At 34.1% G+C, this 11,693-nt stretch overlaps 1 long non-coding RNA gene across 1 annotated transcript; it reads left to right on the forward strand.

The window, feature by feature from the left end:
* Positions 1–1,990: 1,990 nt before the first annotated feature.
* On the forward strand, positions 1,991–5,890 carry LOC113354554. Its single transcript, XR_003361949.1, has 4 exons — positions 1,991–2,639; positions 2,766–3,010; positions 4,334–4,446; positions 5,463–5,890. It is a non-coding gene; the product is annotated as an uncharacterized LOC113354554 (long non-coding RNA).
* The last annotated feature ends 5,803 nt before the right edge of the window (positions 5,891–11,693 follow it).

Genomic DNA, 11,693 nt, shown 5'->3' on the forward strand with positions numbered 1-11,693 from the left:
ATTCATCCTGACTTAAACTTAAAAAATAGCAAGGATGAAACTGGATGCATCCTGATGTAAATTAAAAATAAGAAAAGTATTTGAAAATGGGTAGGATGAAACTGTTTACATCCTGGCTATTTTTACATTTTTGTCCATTTAAACAGTATCAAAATCTAAATGTCATTTTCACCGAGAAATTGTTGATTTTGGTCTTTTTAACCAATTTTGTGTATTTTTTAAATAAAAGTCCGGTTATAATTGTTGTAAGCAAAAGGATGCTAGAAAAAAAAAATGCACATTAGATCAAAATTCAAGCGGCATTCAATCCGTGTCTTATTATGTTGAAAGTTTCAAATCTTTTGTTTATAAAATTTGAAGATCGTTACTAAACAAGAATTAAAATGAATTCAATAACTATTTAAAATTTAATTAAGAAGTAAGATCTAGATATATAAGCAAAAGAAAAGTATTAGAAACATTGGTCAGCCACCATGCGCAAACCTCATTTAGAGATACGGTAACATGCTCAGTTGTATTTGCACTCAGAGAAGATTTTCTAATTCTGCAACATCTCGAACTAAAACAGTAAAATAATTACTTCAGCATGAGAGCAGTCAATTGCATTGCATGGCTAATTGAGTTATTCTTGTAGTTGGTTTTACTATTTACATAGCAGTAAATTTTACGTCAAGGTTGTCCGACACTCCTATGTAACATCAAGGTACCCCATAATTGTGTTGCACAATGTTTGCCGAATTATTAACTAGCTAGATTGAGTCGTCTCCTATTAAGTTAAGTCCTATGGGCTAGATTGAGCTGCTAGATTAGCAGAAAAATTTTACAGTTCAAAAAAAAAAAGTGTGGCATATTTGTTAACACTAGTTCTCTCTCCTAGCATTCGCTCGTAGTTAAACTAGCAGCGAGATTCAAGCGTTGAATGGTTCAGCGCTCAAAAAGTGAGCTTTAACCTGAATAGTTCAGCGCTTGGAGGTTAATTTTCTGATCTAACGTCTGAGATTTAAAACGCTGAACCAAACAGCGCTGGACAATGGTCCCAGATGACATGGACTGCTAATCTAGCTGCTAGATTAGCACTCCCACAAGACTTAGAAGATTGTTCTAGCTGACGTGTATTGCTAATCTAGTTGCTAGATTAGCACCATAGGACTTAGCCTTAGTACTACCTCTAGCAAACCTTGTCAGAAAATGATAAATCTGGTCGCCGGAAAAAATTAGAATCTCAAATTGTGAAGTTTAGGTTTCATGCGAACAAGTCTCTCTGGGTCGAGTGGGCTGTTTACGGATGACAGATTCATAATTCATCCAGTTAAATGAGGCATTTTGACTTTGAAAAGTCAAACACGATATGGTGTCAGGGCGGTCTTACTTTCCTGTCCAGACTCCAGATTTCTCTACAAAAACTTAGCCAAAAACATTACTCTGATTTTTGGAGACTATTTTAAGAAATACTCCCTCCGTCCCACTGTTAAGTGACCTAATTCAAATTTACACAATTTTTAAGACAAGCAATGGAAAAGAATATTTTTAAGCATATTTTACAATTATACCCTTATAGATAATATTTAGTGAAATTTTGAAATGATTTATCTCTCAAACTACACCATTGATGTTCGCAAACTTTATACCATTGAAAAGCATTTTAAAATACCTATGTAACGAATATAAATATGCCTATCAAATTATGCATATTTCATATATTTCTTATAATTAATTAAAAGGATAATTTAAGAAATATCTCCTTGTTTAGTGATATAGGTCACTTAACAATGAGACAAAATCTAAAAGTAAATAGGTCACTTAATATGGGGACAGAGGGAGTACTAGTAAGAAGAGAAAAGAAAGGCCGAAGAAATAGTACTTTGTTGTAGGGCTTACAGTCCATAGGTGTGCGGTCCAAAACAGATGTCTTTTGGTTTTTCCATCTCCATGTATATACATGTATTATATCCATGTAACCTAAGAACACATATGAATATAGAATCCTTCTCCTTCTCCACCTCTTTCTTTTTTCCCTATCTTTTATACTAAAACACGTTATCACCACGAGCTCTAACCCTGCGGCAATGGATTTTATTATTTTTGGATTGCTATCAAATCCGTGAAGGATTGTTTTGGATCTATATTTTTTTTCTTTCAATCAAATACAACAAATACAATATGTTGGAATGAAAGGAATCGCTGGATACATATAGGGAATCTCAATTGCAACATGATTTTGATATTTCTATCTTCTCTTAATCATACGAATTAAGAAGGTGAACCTAATCCCTTATTTTTTTTTTCCTTGTCTTCTTATGCTTGATAAGAAGAGTTGTTTGTTGATCTTATTTTGATTTATTTATTTTATTCCTTACCTCTTAAAAAAAAAAGAAATGAAAGAAATGATCCGAATCTCTGATTACATTTTTTTTTTTTTTTTTGCGATTTGTTCTGCGCGTCTGTTGATATCCCCCCTTGCTGTGAGGAGAAGGAAAACCTGTTCGCTGTGAGAACATGACGACCACCTGGAACAGGATCCAGCTCGGTGATCCAACTCGGTGTAACTGTGCCCTGTTCTGACCTCAACCCGGTTTTGGGTCGTGCGCGACCAAGTCTGTTCCGGTTTCGTGTATATACAATTAGAACCAAAGTTGGAGGTATGTAACTAATGTGCTTTTGTACATTCAATACCTTTTGGGCTTTTTTATTTTTTTATTTTTTTAGAACATACTTAGTTCTATTATTTATTTATTTTAAGATAAGTTTATCTTACTAATATAAAGAAAAGAGGGATTTATGGACCGTGGCCACCCTCTTTTACAAACTTCCCTCGCGTATTTCTCCATCACAACTTTGCACGAAAGGATGGAAGCGTAACTTGACTGCACAATAGAAAACCAGCTTCCGGTTTCTCTTTCGTTTCCGTCTGAAACAATTTTCTTCAAAGCACCAGCAGCATCTCCGCCATGATTTCTGAAACACCTCCGCCAGTAAAGAAGAACAACGGCTACGAAAGATTTCGATCCAGGTTAGTCGATTCTTAATCTTGATAATATCAGTCACCGATTTTGAACTCATTATTTTTGACCTAAATTTCGAATTTTGGCTTCCCAATTTTAGCACCATTGCAATTGCTTTTTATTTCTTATGATGCGGAACATGTGAGACCTTAACATCACATTTCAACCGAGGTTAGTGAAATTCTAAACTATAATCTAATTCACTTAAATTTGGGAATTTCAGTCACCGATTTTCAAATCATATACTCTCTCCGTCCTAGTTTAGATGCCAAAATTGGGGATTTTTTTTGTCCTAGAATACTTGCTATACTTCATATTTTTCCACCTTTTATCCTGATTTGTCCCTAACTTGGAATCAAAGCATAACATGGAGAATTGTGTATTTCAATTTTCAAGACACTTTTAAATACTTTTCTCTATATATTTTCTCTAATTTGAAATTTTCCAACTAAACAACAAAAATCTAGACATCTAAAAACTGGGAACATTAAATACTAACCTAGGGTAAATGTGGAAAAAAAAACTATTCTCTTTGTGTTTCTTAATCTTTGTGCAAAATACTATTTTGGCATCTAAATTAGGACGGAGAGAGTATATTTTAGTTTGAATTTTGCTACCAATTTCAATAACAATTGCTTTCTATCCATATCTTATTTCTTATAAAGTCAGATAAAATTCTTATTTCTTATAAAGTCAGATAAAATTTTGGAGAAGTAGATTTTCTAACTACATTTGCTTTTGGTGAACCCATTTTATTTGTGAATTTTATTTCCAAAATTTGTAAACCTTAGTTGTTTGTTGATTTTCCTACGAGAAAAAACATTTTTAAATTGAACTTTATAGAGGCTCTGTAAATTTGTAAACTTCAGTTTCTCTTTTGATTTTCGGTTCAGGATATACATATTTGTGGCACACAGAGCATGAGTAATAGAAGTTGTAGTTTCCAGAGTAGCTAAACATTCTTTTAATAGTAACCTGGGTTTCTTGGCACTACTGTTATGTAACTTAAGTTGGTATGACTTAGTTAGATATAATGATAATTATTATTTAAATGGTAGCTTAATTATTTAAACTTGATGTGACTTTGTCTGCGTCTAATTTTGTTTTGGTTCTTGCTAACTTCATGCTCAATCATAATTTTATTCCTTGATCATCCATAAATTTTCGTTCCTATTTAGTATTTACAATGTAGCTACATTGTGATTTAGTCAATTTAGTGAATTAAATTTCAGCTGATGTTGTGGTGGTGAATTGTTTGACTGGGTTTAACTTGATAGTAAGATATGTGTTTAACTTGGTTTTTAAATTGTATTGATTTATGTTACTTACAGATGAAATACTAATCGATCATAGTCGTCGAAATAAGGAGTCAAAGAATCCGAGAAACCTAGGTAGTATACCTCCAGAGTTTAAGATTGCTCATTCTTTCCTCTATGGTTTCAAGGTATCCTCAAACCCTCTATAAAACCGTAGTTGAAGTATAAATTATGATGGTTTTGTTGTCTGTTTCTTTTATGGTAGGTTAATGGTGAACATAAAAAAAAATGCACTTACAATTTTTGGGGGTTTAAGAGGGCAATTAGTAAAAATGTTGTGTGGGATTAGGCTTCAAAATTGGGCTATTAGGTGACTGTCAAAGATTGCATAAGAATATAAGATATAAGCTATGATAGCAATCACATATTTTAGCACAATAATTCTGTAATTTCTAATTTGTATGCAGTACTTCCTCAAGTAGGCCTATTTGGAACCATTACAGGTAGATCCTTTTATGAGTAGGGATGCAGTGGGATTGATAAGAGTAAAGTTTTTAGAGTTTAGGTATCATTTTAGCACATTTTCTTGAGTATTATTTTGATGATAATGTGCCTCTCTCCAAATGTTAAGAACATGCATATGTTAGTAGCTATGGTGATCGTGTTGGCTGGCATGCGTGATAATATCTGATGTTGGGTAGACACTGATTCTGGATCAATATTTGTTTTTAGTTGCTTCTATGAGATTATCATTTGTCAAAGTGTTTTATCATTTTTTGAGGTTTGGTGGATATTTTCACTTGGAAATAACGTATACATGATTTTGCTTAGGACTGATTTTATTGATTCCAACGAATGTTATTTAGCACCTGGCTTTGATTTATATGAATTTGAGCACTACTTAAAATGACATCCACATTGGTAGATCCTGTGAGTCTGTCTCACCTTTTTGAGTGGAAAATTGGTCAAAAGATCGCAAGGGGAAACACTTTTAAGTGGACTTCCCTAAAATATTAGGATCTAATGGTTTGTAACTGGAGACAAATGGCGCTCAAGTCTGTCTACCCTTAATCTGTTGTTTATTTCAACCTACGTATTTTCTATAAACAATACTTAATTTGTTGTTTATTTAAACCTATGTATTTTCCATAACCAATAATGTTGAGTCATAACATTCTTAATAGGTCACTTTTGCTCTTAGCAGGTTAGAAAGCAAATTTTTTACATCCGAAGATGAATATGCAGTGCAAGGGATGCCTCTTATTTTGAATTTATGATCCGAGTCGTTGATGTGGAAGAACCTTGGGTGAAAGAAAAATTTTTACATCCGAAGATGAATATGCAGAGCAAGGGATGCCTCTTATTTTGAATTTATGATTCGAGTCGTTGATGTGGATGAACCTTGGGTGGGCAAGGAAGTTTTTTTTTATCTTTGCAAATATAGTATTAAGTGCATAAAAAAATATACATTTTATATAAACATGTTATTCATTGAAATATTATTAAAAGAAGAGGTTGATTTGTTTGGAATGGAAATGGCAGGCGCTCGCGCGTGCGTGTTATACTAGTATCATATAAACAGTCAACTTAAATTATGATTGTTAATCATTAAGAGTTTTAGTTTTAGTGTTATTTTGTTCTCTTGAAATGATATTGGCTATAGTTGAATGATGTTTATCTTTTGTTCAATTGGTTGTACCAACTCGATTCCAATGTATCTATTTGGGGTTTAAAAATACTTGAGCACAATTATTTTCTCCCTAAATTTGATTGTTTTGTGGGATGTAATTCATTTGCTCGACTATTAAAGAGTCGGTATTTTCAAAAGAAACGTTGGAAATAAAATCACATGTATTCCAATTTTTATGGAAAAACTCACAAAAGGTGATATGAGTCAGAAAATTTTCATTTCTCTACTTCATCCATGATACTAATGAACCAGTATATGTTGAAATATGACAACAAGAGAACTATATTTAGTAATTTATTCAACCTAAAGTAATTGGTTGACATGTGTAGTGAGATGCTCTTGGCCTATTGAGATAAAAAAAATTCTCAAATTAAGCTAAATGTAGCAAAATTTAAAATGGAAAGAACCCCGAAGTAATAAGGGTTAGACGTAATGACTCATATAAAACATGTGAAAAGGGAAATATATATCATGAGACAAAGATGTATTTTTTTCCTAGTAGTATTGACACCAAAGTATAGGTATCAATTGAACATGGGATCAGCTAAAATATAATTTTAGCTCACATCATAAATAAAAGAGTTGGAAATGCACCTGGTCATAGGTGTTGGTATATACAATGTAATGTGTGCGTGTATCATAGTAACAACCAATTTTCACATCAACTTTAATGGCAACAAGAACTTTGCCTGTCCAATTGACTATCTTATCGAGCGCATCACTGCTCATTTTTTTTCAAGATAGAACAAAGACGTCGCAAAATCTCTAGATGTACCAAGAGATAATCACACCTTGTTAAATTCCCAAGTAACCCGTGCAAATGGATATCATGTGGAACATCAAAATGATGAGAATGTAATTGATTGCATCTTTTATAGTCTCTAATATATTTGGAAGGAAATATATTTTAGAGAAACTAGTGAGTCAATCTAGTGCAATGTAATTCACTATAATATTTGGATTATTGAATCCATATTGACTCCGACGATGAAATATTGGAAACTGACTCATACAAGCTTTAGGCATAACCATAAAGAAACTTTGGTTGTGACATGATGATTGTTTTGAAAGAACTCATACAAATATCACTTTATTTGAGTGAACGAAAATGGGAAAAATATTAATAGAATGCAAAGTGACGGCATATCTCTCAATATGTGTTTTCTAAATTACTAGATGCACAACCCCCCCCCCCCCCCCCCCCACTATGCTTTTAGGTAAGAAAGCATATCACTCATTTTTACAAAGTCTTCAATAAAATAGGAACGAGACCATCGTAAGATGCAAATGGTAAAAATTCCATATTACAAAAAAAACAAGGTGAAATGTAGAAAAATATTCATGCAGAATGCGGACCATTAAAGTGACTGATGGATCTGGTGAATGTTTTGACATTTTGCACTAGTTATAGTTCCCAAGAGATTTGCGTTTGAAAACTCCTAGCATATATTACATAATGCAAAGTGCAAAGGCTAACCACCCTTATTAATGCTAGAGAATTTACATCAAAAGGACTTGATGAATATTGCATGTTTAATAGGATAAATATAAAGCATCTTATACCCAATGGTCTCGCAGAGGATACCATCAAAGGTTACAGATGGTGCCTAAGGAATAAGTTATGTGTACCAGCTTATCTTTTATTGCTTTGGGGATATGCAATATTACACGCATCTTACTTAATTCGTTTTTAGAACCCAATATTAGTCAATCTTTTCTGCGTACCAGTTGGTAACTGAATTTAAGCCTGACATTTGTGTTCTTACGCATTTTTGGTTGCACTATATATGTGCCATTATGACTCCACATCGTACTATGATGGGTCTTCAAAAATGATTAAGTAATTTTGTTGGTTAGTTACTCTCAACAATTATCCGGATTTTAAAACCTTTGGCAGGAGGTCTCTTACTGCTAGATTTGCAGGTTATCACTTTAATGAGACAGTCTTCCCGTCGTTAGAAGGAGATAAGAAAAAGTATTTTCTAAGAGAACGACATGAATTTTCATGGTGTGTTCCCACTGTGTCTCATATTGATTATTGTACTCCACAAATGTAAATGTGAAGTGATAAAGAATAATCAATTTTCAGAATGTACACTGATGTTGCTAAAGTGACAAAATCACACATACCAGCTGCAAATATTCCTGCAAGGTTAGAAATCCTCAGTATGGGGTACACCATAGACTAAGGTGTTGCAACTACACTTGGTGGAAGTGTAGTTGAGGCCGTGGCTCCATAAAGGAAGATGGAGAGACCACCAGGTTCGATCAATGCTCACCTAGAAAGGAAGTAGATGAGTAAGGCACAACCTAATTTGTATCATTAATGAAATCATCTAATTTGATTATCTTTGACTATGTCCATGAATCAATAATGGAGGACGCTCCGAAGTTTTAAATGATTCTAAGAGAGCAATGAAATCCTGACGGATTATGAGAATGCACATGAGTCAATGGAAGGATCATGCGTGCACAATGATGATATAATCCATAAATAGTTTCTCCAGAAGTAGAGCACAATGAGATCGAACCATGCTTTATTTTGATTAATTTCAAATAAATAGCATATTTGGCCTACACAATCCAGGTAGAAGTTAGTTCTTTGGTAAATATACGGATATTTGGTGTGGTAGTGCTAACCAACCAAGTGTAAATCCTATTGGACATACATAATTAATTTGTCATAAAGCATAATGAGAATAAAGTAGTCTTGAAGTACAAAGACTCGCCTTGTGGCGCGAGGTTTCTCACAAAGCCCTGGGAATGTTCTCTTGTAATGAACGTTATAGAGTTTCGCTACTTAGTTAGCTTGGTATTTTCAAAAGGACTTGAAATGCAGCATATGTATGTGGTTGTTACGTATCTCTGAAATAATCAAGAGATAGAAGATATTTACAAAAGTACTTGATAGACTTTTGTTGCCCAAATCAAATGACTCTAAACCACAGAGTGCATTTACAGTTAGATAGAACGCTCACTTATAGATTCAAGCAATCAGGCGGATGTGGTATACCCGTCTAAGTGGCTATTTGATTTGGTGAGGATAAACAAGTAAGTTATTTTTCCTTGCGTATTCATAAGAAAGTTCTTGATTTGGAATTGTAGCTATTTATGTTGATGGTACAGATATGATGTGTACTCTTGATTTAATAAGAGAACTTAAAAGCTATTTAAAATCCGAATTTGAGATGAAAAATCTAGGGAAAGCTTGATTGAATACTGAGCTTGTGGTATATTATTCCACCAGTTTGCATATGTCTAAAGTTGTGGTATATTAGTCGAGGTTCAAATGTAAGTAAGTAACCATTTCATCCAAAAGAATAAGACGAAGATGTGTTGGGAGATGAAATTCCCATATCTAAGTACAGTAGACGCATTGTTGTACTTAGTATAATAATGTACTCGATTAAATTTTACATCCTCAGGGAACTTGTTAGCTAGATATAGCTCAGCGCCAACGCAACGTCATTGGAATGGTATAATGTAAGTAATCATATATTTAAAAGTAACCATTGACATGAGTTTGTTTTATCCCTACAAAGACATTAAAAGGAATGCTAATGAAAGTGTAATCCAAAAGTTGTTGATTATGAACGAACAATAATCTCTTCTCCGATGAAAGTAATCAGAGGGAGATATGGTAGATTATTTTCTAAGTCATTACCAATATTCAGTTTCGAAAAATACATACTAAAGGAGCTGTCTGGAACAAATCTGAAAGTAATCAGGGGGAGATGCCGACATCAGGGGGAGGATCCAAGGATATGATGTCGACATATTTTACTTCGAAATTGAAGTTGTGTTGTACTTTTTTCCCTTCGATCGAGAATAGTTTTTCCCAAAGAGTTTTGTTACTCGACAAGGTTTTTAGCGAGACAACACTAAAAACATCAAGTATGTTGAACGTTGAAGATATAAAGATCGTCGTTGATATAACTGAAAATATCTGGATCAAAGAAATGAAACGCAATATTCTGTTAAGCAACGTAACTTCCAGAATCAACAACATGGTCTTATAAACATTCATGTCACCAAAGTAAAGTGTGATAAACTCCTTTTGACTGCATTAGACTAATGAAATGTGTCTGACATCAGGGGGAGCATCTAATGGTGTGTTGAAATATTTTCTTTCACCGAGGTTACTTTTTCCCGCAGGGTTTTGTTGATCGGCAAGGTTTTTAATTAGACAACAACAAACACCAGGAATTAACTTCCCAAGTAAGGTTATTGTCTTTTCCAGAAGGATTTTCTGCCTAAGAAGTTGTGAAGCAACTAATCAACTTCAACGAAGTAAAGTGATCACCTGCAACGGATCACCTTTACTTGCATCTGTCACGTTGTACTCTTTCCCCTTCGTCAAGGTTTTGTCCCACTAGGTTTCCTTGTTATTTTTCCCTATCTTTTATACTAAAACATACTTTGAATTAGTGTTTATTTTTTTCATGATTTATAAAAAGAAATACCAGTTCTACTAATTGCTGATACCTTTTCATATAGGACAAAAAGATCCCACCAATCCTGACCGTTGGATCGATGAAATTGTATCAGCACTTAATAGGACTGGTATCTCCTTTATAAATCGTGATTTTTTTCGAATACTTTTCTAAGCAAACGATTTATCCCGCAGCTTCGAGGACGGCTGAAAGCTAGCTAAATTGCAGATTTTGTCCACGGAAGTGATTAATTCATTGGGTTTGGGTGTAGCAAGTTTTCCACTTGATTAATCAATTAAGTGGTTTTTACCATTTCAAGATACGTTGAGTTGACATTTTAGGAGATAAATCTAAACACGTGTATCGGTGTATGTGTGTGTGTTTAGATCGTGAATGTGGATTTCTGTGCGTCAAACTTTGGGATTTTCTCAATGCGTTGTTGTCTAATTCGCCAAAGTCAATTCAATTAATTATCAACCCATTCTGCAGTTCAAAAAGATAAAATTAACCCGTTCGCAGAAATCCATGATTTTGTGGGCGAGTAAATCCGACTGTTGCTTGCTTGGTTGTAGAAACCGGCTCCATAAGTTGCACAAAAAAAAATGCATATTGCAACGTGTTCGGAAGCATTTCATGGAGATTTTGAGTAAGTTCTACGTCAAGGTTGTCCGACAATGACCTTCCTGTTGATTAAGGTACGTAGTCCAGTCCCGGAGGCCACTTACATATCAGTGAGACAGGTAGGTCCATGATTATTAACTACCAAGTGTTGAACATCATATGCAAATAGCTTGACGAATGAATTATTAACCAGCTAGGGTCGACTGTGTAGACTATCAAACTGAGTTGTCTAGCTCCTCCTAACACTCATTCTACCAAAAACCTTGATTTTTTTTTGCATTGTAGTTCCTTTCAAAGGGAGAAGAGGTTTCGTGACAATTACTCCTCCATGTCACATTGCCATCAACGGGAAATCGCTTAAGCAATTTGTGTTTTAGAGGTTTCTTTTTCCTTGACTTATTGTTGTGGGAGTTGACGAGAGAAGGAAGACATTTCTCATGTCAATGTTTGGCATTTGCTCAGTTTAAACTTTAATAATATCCAGGAAGCTTCGTATTTGACGTTTGCTCAGTTTTAGCGTTAATTATTAGGAAGGTTCTTAGCCGTTTCTCCATTTTGAATAGAAATTAGAGATATTTATCCTAGTTTAATTGGGGGCCATCGGAATTAATTGGGGACCATGCATTAGAGGATAAAAAAGGTCACCAGAACCTAATTTGGGCCACTCCTTATAAAAATATTTTTTAAATGG

This window comes from Papaver somniferum, chromosome 2, assembly GCF_003573695.1.
Source record: "Papaver somniferum cultivar HN1 chromosome 2, ASM357369v1, whole genome shotgun sequence".
NCBI lineage: Eukaryota > Viridiplantae > Streptophyta > Magnoliopsida > Ranunculales > Papaveraceae > Papaver > Papaver somniferum.